This window comes from Typopeltis vanoorti, chromosome 7 (genome assembly GCF_054136105.1).
Source record: "Typopeltis vanoorti isolate ZY-2024b chromosome 7, IOZ_Tvanoo_1.0, whole genome shotgun sequence".
Classification (NCBI taxonomy): Eukaryota; Metazoa; Arthropoda; class Arachnida; order Uropygi; family Thelyphonidae; genus Typopeltis; species Typopeltis vanoorti.
Genome location: NC_143555.1, coordinates 44,575,064 through 44,590,484, shown reverse-complemented (window position 1 = coordinate 44,590,484; position 15,421 = coordinate 44,575,064). Strand labels below are relative to the sequence as shown.

General features: G+C 34.3%; 1 protein-coding gene across 2 annotated transcripts in view; it reads left to right on the top strand.

Moving 5' to 3' along the window:
* LOC150104640 (UBX domain-containing protein 1) overlaps positions 1–15,421 on the top strand; it is a 201,498-nt gene that overhangs the window by 74,520 nt on the left and 111,557 nt on the right. The gene's annotated exons all lie outside the window — the stretch shown is intronic.

The window sequence follows — 15,421 nt, the reverse complement described above, 5'->3', positions numbered from 1 at the left end:
CTATCAGTAATTTTTTTCTGGTACAGTCTGTTTTTTTCATTGTTCATTTCATTAATTTTAAATTGTAGTTGAGTGTCTGAGCTATAGTATTAAGCTGCTGTTAGCATTTCAGAGGGAGAAAGAGTTTAGATTCTTCACAAGGAAAGATAGAATTCAGCCAGTACTCCTCTATAGCAGATATAGGAAGAAATCTATTGTATATTATATAGGACTTAGGCATTAGTTAATAATATATACATATATTATTATTATTATATTAACTGCAAAACCATAATAGGGACAAAATAAACTCGTGGATATTTAATAAGTTTACTTGATATTTTTCTGGAATCAGAGTAGCATTTTCAGAGTGTAGAGCATTTATCAAAAACACTTAGGCACTAACAAATCAGTATACAACAGCAAATTGTAATAAAAATAAAGCCTTAATGCAAACTTTCCATGGGATTATTTAGCTGTTAGGCTTCAGGTGATCTTAGAATTATAGTCTCTCAAAATTTGAATAAATTAATGTAGTCATATTTGTTGATATAGGATATACTCCATAAATTCCTGTTTTCACAAACAGGGAACTGCTGGCAGAGTCACAGTAACATAACTGTTTCATTTTCTCCTATTTTTATATAAAACTTGATAAAAGATGACCGAGTTTATTTTATTGGCTCGGTACTTTGGTAATTTTTTATTTATTTATTTATTTTATCTTGCAGAGTAGTTGATATTAGATTCTGGAAATAAACAGCAATGAAAAATATCATGAAAAATATCTTGTATGCCTGGATTACTAATCAAGGCATACAGGCAAAGCCATATGATGAGCCGATTAGTCATGTCGCATAATATTGAGAAAGAATTCATCATATTGAAAGAAATGTCAGTGTAATATATGCCATCCGAAGGTTGTTAGATGGCACTCCCATTACTGGACGTGCCACTCTTTTAGTGGTAGCAGCTGGTTATTGGGACATTTGAAAGGGTTGTTGGAAGAGGCAAGAGTGAACAGTGAGAAAGTGAAAATCGTCAGTATTTTACATAGCTATGATAAAAATGAATTATGAAGAAAGGCTATGATGGCAAACGATTCGATGCGTAGGCTGCACAAGGTGAGCTTTGGATATATGGAGTGAGATTGAGGGAAGATTGGATTTGTATAAGAGTAACGGCCTACACCTGGTATCAGGAGTCTAGAAAACTAATAACTGGTATTAGACCTAACACAGAGAGTCAGGGAAACTAAATTATAAAGAGAGGAATAGTGTGAATGTGAGTGTAACAGCCACAATGTTATATAACTGTTAATAATGGGAATGGGCTTTGTCGTGGAAATGTTGACGAGGAGAGAACGATTTCGGCTTTGTGTTCATCCGGTTCGTCTGAACCGGATGGACCCATCAGACAAGTGCAAAGATGTATAAGAAATTAGAATAGAGATCTGCAAGTTGTCCAGTTGTGTCATGCAGACTCTGCAAACAAGACCATACAAAGAACAAACAAGTAGATTATTATGTCTGTACATGAATGCTAGGAGTATGAGAAACAAAGGGGTAAAGCTTGTTGTCTTAGTCAATATGTTGCTACCTCAGATTGTAGGTATTAGGGTACAGTATTTTTAGGAAGGATAGGGTAAGAGAGGATGCTGTTAATGATATTGGATGACTTGAATTCAATTAGAGTTGAGATCTGTGATTGTAATACTACTACTAACAATATTTCATGTGGCAGTGAGTTTAGAGCCATCTGGGGTAGGTGGAATCTAACAAGATCAATCACATAGTGAGTTGTTGTTACCGACTTGGTGGATGATTTGTTAGTGATGAAGAAATGCATCACCAAATAGAAAAGATGAGCACGAAAAAAGTAATCATAATGGGAGACTTTAATTATCCAAATATTGATTGGGTAGCAATAAAATATCATGAGAAGAATGAAACTGAATGTATTGACATTCAGTGTGACTGAATGTATTGACAGAGCTGTTGCAGGACAACTTCCTGAAGCAGCATGTGACAGAAGGAACTCAAGGTCAAAGAGTGTTAATTTGATTATAGTCTCAGAGTGTGTTTCAGTTAAAGATGTAACTATTCTGCCTCTGGTTGGTGACAGTGAGCATGCAATACTCATTTGGGAAGTGACTAAGTTTATGAATGTTTCATTCAGAAAAGGATACATGCTGAACTACAAAGTAGGAAATTGACCAACTGAGGAGTATACTGAGTTCAGTGGAATGGGATCAGTTGCTGGATGGAAAGAATACCGACAGTGCATGGAAAGCATTTAAACAATAATTAAATGATGTGATATCAGAATGTGTCCTGAGAGTTCGAAGAATGAATAGGGTAGGAGTCAAATGGATGTGTAATCTTATTAAACAAGAGATTCATAAGAAAAGGATGATGTGTGAAGTAATACCGTGTGCATAAGGATGACATCAGTTGTGTACGTTATAAGCAACAGGCTAGAATAGTCACAAATGTTGTATGGAAAGCAAAGTCTGATTATGAAATGAAACTATCTCTGCATGCTAAAGGCAACTGACAAGAATTCTATTGATAAAGTAAAAGTAAAGTAAAAGCAAGTAAAAGAAAGAATGAATATGAAAGGATAACTCTTCTAAATCCAGATGGTGTGAGGGTTACAGATGCAGAAGAGGTTATTCAGCTAATGAGTGCCCATTTTGTTAAAAGCTATCAACCTGGTGTGCACAACATTGAGCTCACTGCTTCCTCTTCACTGGATGAAGAAACTTTTAGTAGATAATCCTTTCTTTTAGTAGATAAGAAGTTAAAGTTCAGTGGCCAGGTAGCAAAGATTGCAAATACAACTCAAAAGATAATTTCAATGCTGAAACGAACATTCACATGTAAAGATAAGGATGTCATTTTGCCTCTTTACAAGGCCTTGATAAGACCTCACTTGTACTATTGTGTGCAGGTCTGGTCTCCTGGCTTCCATTGTGATTCTGATATACCGGAGAGAGTGCAAAGGAGAGTATTAAAAATGATATCAGGATTGTGGAATACTGATTAGGAAGACAGATCCAGAATTTATGGACTGCAGACACTAGCAAACAGGAGGAAGAGGGGTGATATGATTGAGACTTACAAACTTCTGAAAGTGTCATACAGTATTTCAATTTATGGAAGGTGGGGAATAGGACAAGAGGGGGGATCCTTAGAAGCTGAGAATGAAGGCTGCTAAGAAGGGGGAGTGAGGGTTGGATTTTTCTCTCAGAGCGTGGTGCATGATTGGAATGGATTGCCATTGGATGTTGTGAGTGCAAGCAGTGTGAATGAATTCAAGAATAAGTATGATAGCCGGTGTGTGTGTGTGTGTGTGTAGTATGTGGCCTTCCCTTGATGAGTCTGAATTCAAGAATAAGTATGATAACCGGTGTGTGTGTGTGTGTAGTATGTGGCCTTCCTTGATGAGTCTCTGACTCCCTGGAGGTCTGTCTTAATAATAATAATAATTTGAATTGCTTACCGGTCTTAAAAGGAAATAAAACAACTTGATTTATAGATCAAAGACATGACTATGAATCAGGTTACGAATAAAGACATGAAATGGAAACAACATTGGCACCTCGAATGTCCAAAGCAAAGCATAGCTCACAGTGATGAGCAGCTAGTCGATCTCTTAATAACAAAAATTATAATATCTAAATCCAAGAAAAAGTTGAGAGGCTCAAAACTGATTAATAATTGTACACAATTTTACAGTGATTTAAGTAGTAATGAAAGAGTAAAAGCAGGAGTAGTACTGATGGTACATAAACTGTTAGAAATAGTAAATTATATTTATTGGAATGAATGGATAATACAAATCTTGATTAATTTACATTGTGGATTGTCTGACTATCATTAGAGTATATACACCAGTGAAAATATTGAAGAAAATAATGAAGCTTTTACTCCCTCCTGCAATAAATAATCAGGAGTTTATCATGGATATGTCAGTATTTGCACAGTTGGCGTGCATCAACTGACAGCAAAAATCACACTGAAAGCTCTTTTTCTTATCTGGAATCTTCAGCTTGCAGCTGTGGCACTAATGAGCTTCAGCTGGCATGCTCATAGTTAGTGAGACTTGTGGCACTTTATGCTTGGCTTTATTGCTGCCATCTTTGCTTTGTGCTCCAGGCTGATCTGTACATAATATCTGTACACTGGTACTTGCTTTGGCCAAATATTAAAATAGAGAAATCTTGTTGAAAGGTTCAGAGTAATTGCAGTTGGTCTTGAGTTATTCATTTCCTTTTGATCTATTGGATCAAAAGGAAATGAATATTGTCATTTGGGATGTAAAATGAGGTAAAAATCATTTTAACCCGGCATTAGTAAAGTGGGGTGTCACAGATCCCAAAGAGTTTAAATTGACTATAACTATTTAACAATGCATCAGTGAGTCATACCTCAGTATAGCTTCCCCTCCCGTAACCCGCTACTCAACACCATAGATGACAGGCTGCTGCTCGCAAGCAAGTTTAGTGTGCAGAGGTGTAAAGTGTGCTGGGGTCTACATGACCCCCACCTTACCAAAATTGTGATTATATTTACTTCCGAAATACAAGTTGTTTTCATGTATATTCTACTAAAATATTATCATTACTGCTGTGTCTTCTATATTTTTACATACCACTATAAGCAAATATGTTTTCGTAAATATTTAGAGGGTATTTTGAGAATAATATCTTTTTTTTTAACAGATGAGTTACGAGCAGGAAGAAGAGGGTATTTTGATCTTTTTTATTACCAGATGAGTTATGAGCAGGAAAAACAGAGGTTATGTCAACTTATGGATGACGCTTTGACATATGAGGAGCCATTTAGCGGAGATGATGATAGCGAAATTGATTTAGAATTAGTTGGTAACCATGAGTCTGATACAGAACAAGACTGTGAGGAAGAATCTTCAGAGGAAGAATCCACAGATAATCCACTAATATTGATTAAAAAGATGTGGATTTCTATAATACACTACATTATTTGGGTGGGTCTGTGGGATCTCACCTTACCACTTTTGTTACATTTTCCCACCTCACCAGCGCCAGGTTAAATAGCTGCGAAATTGGAGAACACAAAATCTAACCAGCACAGTCCAAATCATCACACAGCAGAATGACTAGTTATGACAAGTCCATTATATATAGGGCTAGAAAAATTTTTGTGCTAGCTGGTCACTAGTCAGGTTTATATTTCATTAGTCAGGTGTCAGCTTGAGTACCATGGTCATCTAACATATCAGTTATGTGTTCACTCCCCAAACTGGTCTTATAAGCTCTTGTTAATCATATGCTGATTTTTACCTTAGTGAGCTTACCAGTATTGACGAAAATATGTTAAACATGCATTTTTGAAATTATGAATTCTACAACTGTGTTAAAATAACTCTTTTTATTATCCCGACGCTTCAATCTTCATGTCAAGATCATCATCTGGAGCATATATAAATATACAAGACAAGCTGCGTTACATTTCAAACCGTAAGCTAGAAACACAATGATTTGATCACATGCTACTCACTGGCATGACCTCTAGTGGAAAAAAAAAAAAATTACATCAAGCTAGATTTAATTTATGATTACATGAATAAACATTTTTGCTTACAGATGGTTTTACTTCAGTAACAGTGATGTCCTATTTCTATTATTACATTGTTATTTTTGATTTATAAAAAAAAAAAAATATATATATATATATATATATATATATATATCATCATCAAATTCCTGCCATGTACCCTCAAGGATATGATAGTACTACATGAAAAAAATTACATCATTACTAACTTCCTATCTACAATTTTCCTCCAAATAAGTCTGTTACTTGTCAAGACTCCAACATTATCAGATCTTATATTTCTATCGTCTAAGGCACTTTGTACCATATCAATCCACCTATATCTTGGTCTTCCTCTGGGTCGTTTTGCTGCCAACCTAGCAGAGAACACTTGTTTTGCTAATCTTTCCTCGCCCATTCTATTTAAGTGACCATACCACCTGAGATTAGCTCTGCTAACGCATTCCTGGATGCTGACAATGTCAAGTTCTTTCCTAATATCCTCGTTTTTAATATGATATTGCCATTGTTGCCATCTGTTCACACCTCTAATCTTTCTGAGGACTCTCATATCTGCGGTCTCTAGTCTTTGGTCAAGTGTTTTACTTCTGGCCCAGCTCTCAGATCCATAAGTTAAAACTGGTTTGAACACTGTCTTGTATACAGCTAATTTAGTGTTCCGACTAATTTCTCTCTTATTCCATATGAATTTATTCAATTGACTTCCCACCATACCAGCTTTGTTGATTCTGTTGTCTATTTCTATATTTAATTTACCATCTTCAATAAAAATCGTGCCTAAGTAGCTGAAATGTTTTACTTGTTCCACAGGTTCTCCATTCACAACACAGTTGACATTTTCAATGATTCTGCCTATTTTCATTGTCTTTGTCTTTTTATTGCTGACCTTCATACCATATCTATTACAACAGCTATTCAATTTAGTCAGAGAATCTTGCAGACTTGTAGCGGTTTTATTTAGAAGTATAACATCATCCGCATAAAGCAGGATAAAATTAAATTTCATATTGAAAAGAATAACATGTAAGAAAGTTTTAAAGCGAATAAAAGTTGAGCAGCTCTCAGATGTGAACTGTAGACTAAAATACACAAAGATTATTGAAGAAAAAATGAAAGAGTTTGTTTATATATATATATATATATAATATAAATTATAAATTATATAAAATATAATATATATATACAGGGTGTTCGGGATAAATTTGACATATTTATAATTAATTATATTTTTCCGTAAGTTACATGTATTAACACACACTTCTCTTCATTTAAAAGTTTGGACCCTTCTTCATTCATATACAAGATGTCAGAAAGGATGGATAGCTGGAACCCACCTGAATCATGGAAGAGAATAACTTGTATCATGATGATTCGTGCCCGCCATCAAAATAAGGATATTACGACTGCTGCCCAATGCTCCCTGAATACAGTAAAAACAATCAGGCATGAACTAGAGACTTGCAATGGTGACTACGAGGATGTAGCAAGAAGAAAGATCCCTAGCAGACGATCTGATTGCGTTCGTACAGCAGAATTCCTCGCAAATCTGCAGGAACAGGTGTTGAAGAACCCTGGCATTGGAATTCGGGCTTTGTTCGTGGAGTTGCTAACTGTAGTCAAGCCCTGGATAACAAGGGTAGCCAATGGTAGGCCGTATGTATGGCAGCAGGATTCGGCCCCTTGCCACACCTCTGGGAAAAGTCAAAAATGGTTGTCTGAAAATTTCTACGACTTCACCAGTCCAAATGTTTGGCCTCCAAACTCCCCAGACCTTAACCCCATGGATTATTTTGTATGGGGCGCAGTTGAAAAAGACACCAATCGCACTTCCAGTAATACAAAAGCCCAGTTAATGGATAAAATTAAAACAGTTTTTGCGGCCCTTCCCAGGGAGACTGTAGCATCAGCTTGTTCGAGGTTCCGAAGCAGAATTGAAGCTGTGATCGATGCTAATGGTGGTTATTTTGAGTAAATCTTGTTGATAGTATTGTAATTAACTCTGCCTGTAATGTTTTTTTGTCAATTCATTAAATTTAATAGATACAAAGAAGATTTTCTTTTTCCTTACGAAACTGTCAAATTTATCCCGAACACCCTGTATATATATATATATATATATATATATATATATATATATATATATATATATATATATATAAAAATTACAACATGAATAAACATTCTTTCTTATAGATATTTTCTTTAACAGTGATGTCCTATTTTTTAGTATTAAAGTTGTTATTTTAGATTTAGGATCCTGGATTTTCTACAGTCCTGTTTATAGTTGTTCTTAGAGAGGAAGGATTCATGGGACGATTATATGCTTTCCATATATATGGGATTTTTAGACCATCGTTATTGTTTAAATTGGGGTGGTTGATAATGATCTCACAAGCTTCCTTAAATTTGCATTCATACCATGTTTTGGTGTGATGTAGACAACTAGTGCTTTTCTAGTCAATTCTATGTAAGGTGTTCAGGGCATGATCAGAAAGGCCAGCTTCACCATAATTATTATATTTGATGTGTCCTTTATGTTCTTTTTGTCTGATTGGAATTGTGCGTCCTGTTTCTCCTATGTATGTTATGTTGCAGGTGCAGTAAATACGGTATACTCCAGGGTGGGCCAGCAGAAGGAGTGGGTCTTTGGATGAGTTGAGTAAGCTTTTTAATTTTGTAGGAGGTTTAAAGGTGGCTTTGAGGTTGTATTTTTGTAGTACTCTGTTTATTTTGTCTGATGTCCCTTTAATGTAGGGAATGGTTAGTTTTACTGTAGTCTGGTTTGTCTTAGTTTTTTATTGAGGTCTTGTAGAGAATTTTGTTAATAGTGTTTTGGCTGTATCCATTGTTTTGAAAAGTATTGAAAAAGAAACAGAATTCAGAGCCTGTTTTTTAGGGGTATTGATGACACCTAGTTTTTGTGTTGGGTGATGGTAGGAATTTGTGTATATATTGGCCAGTATGTGTCGGGTTCTGGTAAACAGTGAAGGAAAGATTGCCCGAGGGAAGACGTGTGACAAGTGTGTAGAAAGTTTTTTTACCTTGGGGATAATATATGTTAAAGATACCAAGTTATTTTAAATATAAACCTGGTTTTTTTACTCCATTTCCTAAGTAAGCAAACAGACAAGTCATATTATACCCAAGGTAAAAAACTTTCTACATCTATCTTTCATCCTGAGATTTTTATTTAATAAGGTCAAAGCACCTTATGGTAACTTGTGTTGGTAAAATATTTATAAGCTCTGTATTACTTAAAACTTAGTATTTCTTAGTCTGGCTCCCACTGATGAGACCTCAATAAAGGTCGAAACCAGTCTGGATAGTGGCCCCATGCCTTTAATAAATAGCATCATACATCTCCTCCAGGAGATGTGCTTTGCATTAAGGGTAAATATTAAGAATAGTGATCAGAGCTTATTCTACCTTTACCACGAATTGCCTTGGACTTGCACTACGTGCAGGGCCAGCTAGACTTGCAACACTTGCAGGCGCAAACTTGACTGACTTGTCTGTTTGCTTACTTGGGAAATGGAGTAAAAAAAAACAGGTTTATATTTAAAATAACTTGGTATCTTTGGCAGTGTTATGTTTTTCAATCTCAATTGTGAATTGTATGCGTTTGTGTTGCTCATTCCCCCTCCTATATCAAAAACACACAACACTTCATACACATCATCATCAAAGACATTACATTAGAAAAAAATGATCTATTAGTCAGTTTTGACGTCTCTGCCCTCTTTACGAATGTCCCAATCAATGACACAATTCTTCTTTTACAGAACAAATTTCCTTCAGATATCACGGTGCTCTTTGTGCATGTATTACATTCTGGTTATTTTGTATGGCAAAACGCTTTCTACCTACAAAAAGAAGGCACAGCCATGGGCTGTGCCTTCTTTTTGTAGGTAGAAGAAGGCACAGCCATGGGCTAGCCATTATCCCCCCCCGATTGCTAACTTTTATATGGAACAATTTGAACAACTTGCTTTAGGTTCCTCCCCTTTAAAACCCAAAAGTCTGACTTAGATACGTTGACGATGTTTTCGCGATATGGTCTCATGGCCGCTTGACACATTCCTTAACCACCTAAACAAGCAGCACAAATGCATAGTTTATTAGTACTAGCACAACTAGTTTCAGCTTGTATCATGCATACGCCCAACAATAAAGCCAACGAGGGACCAGTTTTAAATGGGCAGACTTCAACATTTCAACGTTGAAATATATGTACACTAACTTTCCATGTTGTTTACAGTTATTTCCTCTATGTTTTTTACTGGTTATTTCTTTTTTTTAATGTGCACCTGACGAAGGCTGATACAAGCCGAAACTAGTTGTTCTAGTACTAATAAACTTTGTTTTAATTTCTCCCGGTTCTAGTCATTCAATCTTTTTATAAAAATTTATAACAACCCAGTAAATCAATCTTCATACATATATATATATATCAATACTTGAGGTAGAAAAAAGCATCAAAGCTTGAAATGGAAAGCCAGATGATACCCAAGCAGAAACATTCAGATAATGGAGGTATAAACATTTTGCAATAGCTAATTCAGAAGGCCTGGTCAGAAAGTCAAATTCCAGATGATTAGAGTAGAGCTCTCATAGTTTTCATCTATAAAAAGGAGAATTACAGAGTTTCTGTAATTAATGGTATCTCCACCTTGATGTAGTAAGGAGGCTTGTGTGCACCAGTGATCTCAAGAGCTATGCCAGTGGTAGCTAATCTACTAGTAGAGCCTCCCTAGCTGGACAGATCAAGAGGTAGGGGCCAGACTAAGAGATATACCCTGGTCCTCCATGTTGGGGGTTTTGCATAAGGCCAGTTACCTTACCATGTAAAAAATTTCTATAACTCAGATGCTGGAACTGAAAATTCATTGGACTGAAACAACGGAAAGTGACCAAGAAAGAACAAAGGTAAACGATTAAGGATCTCAGACATTTTAAAAGTAGCCATGTGGAATGTACAAAGCATAATAACAAAGGAATTACAATTGGTAAAACAACTAAAAACTAAAGTTATTAATATAGCTGTCATAACAGAAACAAAAAATAAATAAAGGGAACAAAACATACGAATGGTTTTACTATGCTATATAGTGAACTGGACCAATATATCAGTGCTTCTATTGGTGTGCCCTTTTAATTGATAATAAATGGAAAAATAGAATACAAAAGTACAAATTTGTAAGTTATTGAATTATAACAGCTAAATTAAAAACAAATAGAAGCTATTTAAATATCATAAGAGTATATACCCCCATAGAAGGTAAAAGAAAAAAAAAAGGATTCCAAACAATTTTATGAGGAACTACAAAAACAGTTAAATAAATATAATAAAAATGAGCAGGAGATCTTAATGCTAGAGTTGGAAATAATCCAATCCCAAATGTCTTAGGAAAATATGGAGAAATTTGCATGAATAACAGTGGTCAAGAACTATTAGACTTCTGCACTTTCAGTAATTTTAAAATAACCAAAACTTAAAAAAAAATATATATATATATATACAGGGTGTTCGGGATAAATTTGACATATTTATAATTAATTATATTTTTCCGTAAGTTACATGTATTAACACACACTTCTCTTCATTTAAAAGTTTGGACCCTTCTTCATTCATATACAAGATGTCAGAAAGGATGGATAGCTGGAACCCACCTGAATCATGGAAGAGAATAACTTGTATCATGATGATTCGTGCCCGCCATCAAAATAAGGATATTACGACTGCTGCCCAATGCTCCCTGAATACAGTAAAAACAATCAGGCATGAACTAGAGACTTGCAATGGTGACTACGAGGATGTAGCAAGAAGAAAGATCCCTAGCAGACGATCTGATTGCGTTCGTACAGCAGAATTCCTCGCAAATCTGCAGGAACAGGTGTTGAAGAACCCTGGCATTGGAATTCGGGCTTTGTTCGTGGAGTTGCTAACTGTAGTCAAGCCCTGGATAACAAGGGTAGCCAATGGTAGGCCGTATGTATGGCAGCAGGATTCGGCCCCTTGCCACACCTCTGGGAAAAGTCAAAAATGGTTGTCTGAAAATTTCTACGACAGTCCAAATGTTTGGCCTCCAAACTCCCCAGACCTTAACCCCATGGATTATTTTGTATGGGGCGCAGTTGAAAAAGACACCAATCGCACTTCCAGTAATATAAAAGCCCAGTTAATGGATAAAATTAAAACAGTTTTTGCGGCCCTTCCCAGGGAGACTGTAGCATCAGCTTGTTCGAGGTTCCGAAGCAGAATTGAAGCTGTGATCGATGCTAATGGTGGTTATTTTGAGTAAATCTTGTTGATAGTATTGTAATTAACTCTGCCTGTAATGTTTTTTTGTCAATTCATTAAATTTAATAGATACAAAGAAGATTTTCTTTTTCCTTACGAAACTGTCAAATTTATCCCGAACACCCTGTATATGTATATATATATATATATATATATACATGGAATGGCAGAAGAACAAGATCTATAATTGATTATATCATGACTAATCAGAAACTAACTCCACATGTGAGAGATGTACATGCTTACAAAGGAATTTTTTTAGATCATTATTTAGTAGTCTCTAAAATAGAAATAAGGTACCTGAGGCAAATAAGGCCCACCTTATTTAAAATTTGAATAAATTAGACAGTTGTTTAGATTAATTGAAACAACAGTGTGCATATTAAGTTTGTATTATCACTAATTAAAAAAAACAGAATTAAGAACAATTCTTGCAGTAATTTATATTTTAACCAAGTCTTTAAAAAAACACCTTGTGTGGGCCTTATTAAACCATAGTAGTTTAATAAAGCCCTTGAACAAAATTAAATATTTAAAAAAGAATATAATTATTTTTAATTATTATTAATTTTAATCATAATTATTAGCTTAGAACAGTCATAAGGGCATACAAATACGCCACATTCTCCTTTGGTGAGACCAACACACTCTTCATGGTACCATTTAAGACACCGTGTGCATTGCCTCATATCAGCAACCTTTTCTCTACATCCATGGCACTACCCCTCTTTTGACACTGTTTGTTCCTTTATTTATTTATTTTTTTTTTGGTTCTTCCTGTTTTTTAGTGGCGGCCTTCTCTTTCTTAATATCCTTTTCTTTGAAAAGATCTTTGGTCACTCTCTGGCCCTTATAATTTAACGCTTTTTCTTCATGGTGTTGCCTTTACAACTGCATAATTTGGCATTGTCATTAACTCCTGAAATGATGACTTCAACTTTAGATTTGCCAGTGGAATCTCATCATCGGAGTTATCTGAATCACAGGATGAAGGATTAGGACATGTTCTTACAGCTCGAGCAAGATTCAAAAATTGAGCTTTACATTTAGAAATTATTGGGTTTCTCTTTAAAAATAACTTCAACCAATCTTTACCTACGAGGCCACTTTCTTTATTGAAGTTATTCCTAATTTCATTTTGTTCGCAAAATATAAAAGTTTGCCTGCATATAGCTTTTGGAGTTAAAGGGATGCCAATTGAAGCAAACTTTACTATTCTTTCTACCAAGTTCTTCTCTTGTTCTTTTGTTAGCACAGTATTTCTTCCTAATCTTTTTGTCGTCTTCTGTCTTTAAATGGTTCCTCAATGTTCTGCTAGGTACTCCATAGTGTTCTGATGCTGCATGTTGTAATAGTTGTTCTCTTTGCACAGCTTTCATAGCTGCTTCTAGTCTTTCATCAGTCCAAAGATCCCGTTTCTTCTTGACTTCTGACATTTTCAGAAGCCTTTAGCAATAAAATAAGTAACTATTATGAGCAATCACCAAAAAAATAAAAGCATAAATTATAACAGTTTAATAAGGCCGATCAACAACTTTACTGGGCCTTATTAACCACCGCGAACTAGATTAGATCACATTTATTTTCACGTAAAATATGAATTCAAATCAATTAAAACATTTTTTATCATAAAACTGAATGTTGAAAGAACAATTTAAATATAAAAACAATGCGAAAAGAACAATTTTTTAATTAAAACTTATGAATTATTGTGGCATAATATTATTAAACGGGAAGACACAACCACCTCCCACAAAGGTCTAGGTCAAACTGACACAATACAGTTGCTAGACAATATGGCATCACTGATTTGCCATTGCTTATTGCATCCTCTGTGTGTATGTGTAAGAAACCAAACCAGCGCAGATATACTTCGTATACCGTACAGATATACTTCGTATACCGTAAATGTGATTTTTTTTAAATGGGCTTTATTAGACACTGGGCCTTATTTGCCTCCGGTACCTTACTAGCAAAATGGAGAAAGGAAATAAATAAGAAAAAACAAGACATAGAACAAGTATACGAAGTATATCTATTACAAGAAGAAAGCATTACAATGCTATATCATCACGATTAACAGATTACCTATAAGAAGCCCAAATCCATGAAGATATAGAAGAATGATGGAAAACTTTAATAACGATAATCCATAAAGTACCCTCTGAAGTACTTGGAAAGAAAGAAAAACATTAAAAAATCTGGAACACATATAGAAAATGCAATAAAAGAAAAACAAATGGCATACAAATCACTCCTTCAAAAACATACAAAGGAAATGGAAAAAATATACAAAACCAAAAGAAATATAGCTAAAACCATCATATAGAAAGCTCATCAAGATTCTTGGGACAGATTTATTAATAAAATACAAGAAGAAATAGCCTACAAAATATTAAGGAAATTAAAGAAAGAGATACAGCACAAATCAACATAATACAAGAAAAACAATGGATAGAATATTATAAGTATATATGATATGACCCAAATTTAATAAAAGAAAATATTAATGAAGAAATCAACACTGATATAGAACCAATAAAACTGGAAGAACTAAAATAAGCAATAAAAGTATCAAAAAATAGAAAATCAACTAGATTAGATGGCATAAATACGGAGCTCTGGAAAGATGGTAGAGAATATTTACATCACAAATTCTTAAAATTAATAAGCTGTTGGAGGAAATGTGAGGTTCCATCAGATTGGTTAAAAGCTAAGGTTATATCTATATTTAAGAAAGGAGATGATTGTGGAAATTACAGAGGAATAAGTTTATTAAATACAGGTTACAAAATTTACAGTAAAATTCTGAATAAAAGCTTATAAATATTGCAAACAATGTACTCTCAGAAGAACAAAATGGTTTCAGACATGGAAGATCATGTATAGACAATATTTATGTGCTAAAACAAATTATTGAAAAAAGACGAGAATTTAATTTAGACTCATGTGGCCTTTATAGATTACAGAGAAAAACTGTCGAATATCTTCTGGTAATTTATTAACAGAAGATATTCTGTTTGAAATAAATCGGGGATGTAGCTTATCTCCAACTCTATATAAATTGATCAGATTATTAAAATATGGAAAACAACAACAAAACAAGATATCCAGTTAACAATGCAGTGCTGTATGCAGATGATCAGTTTACATTACAAGACAAAAAATCAGTTTATGAATTAAACAAAATAAGCCAACAATACAATTTAAAAATTTCACAAAAGAAAATAAAAGTCATGACATTTAAAGGTTGGGATCATGTTAAATCAAAAATAGTTATAGAAAATAAATAACAGAACAGATAACATAGTTTAATTATTTAGGTTGCATAATGACATATCTAAATATAATAACATCTAAAAGATAAAGATCAAATGTAAAGCACTTGAAAATTGATGTATTTACTAGATTCTGATAGTTTGTAATAATTTCAATCTTGTTTATTATAATTCATATCTGTTAAATGTTTGGGATACCTTTTTTTCTTTGTGTAGACATTCTCATTATGCTAACAAAGACGTCAGCCATTTCAATGTAACTT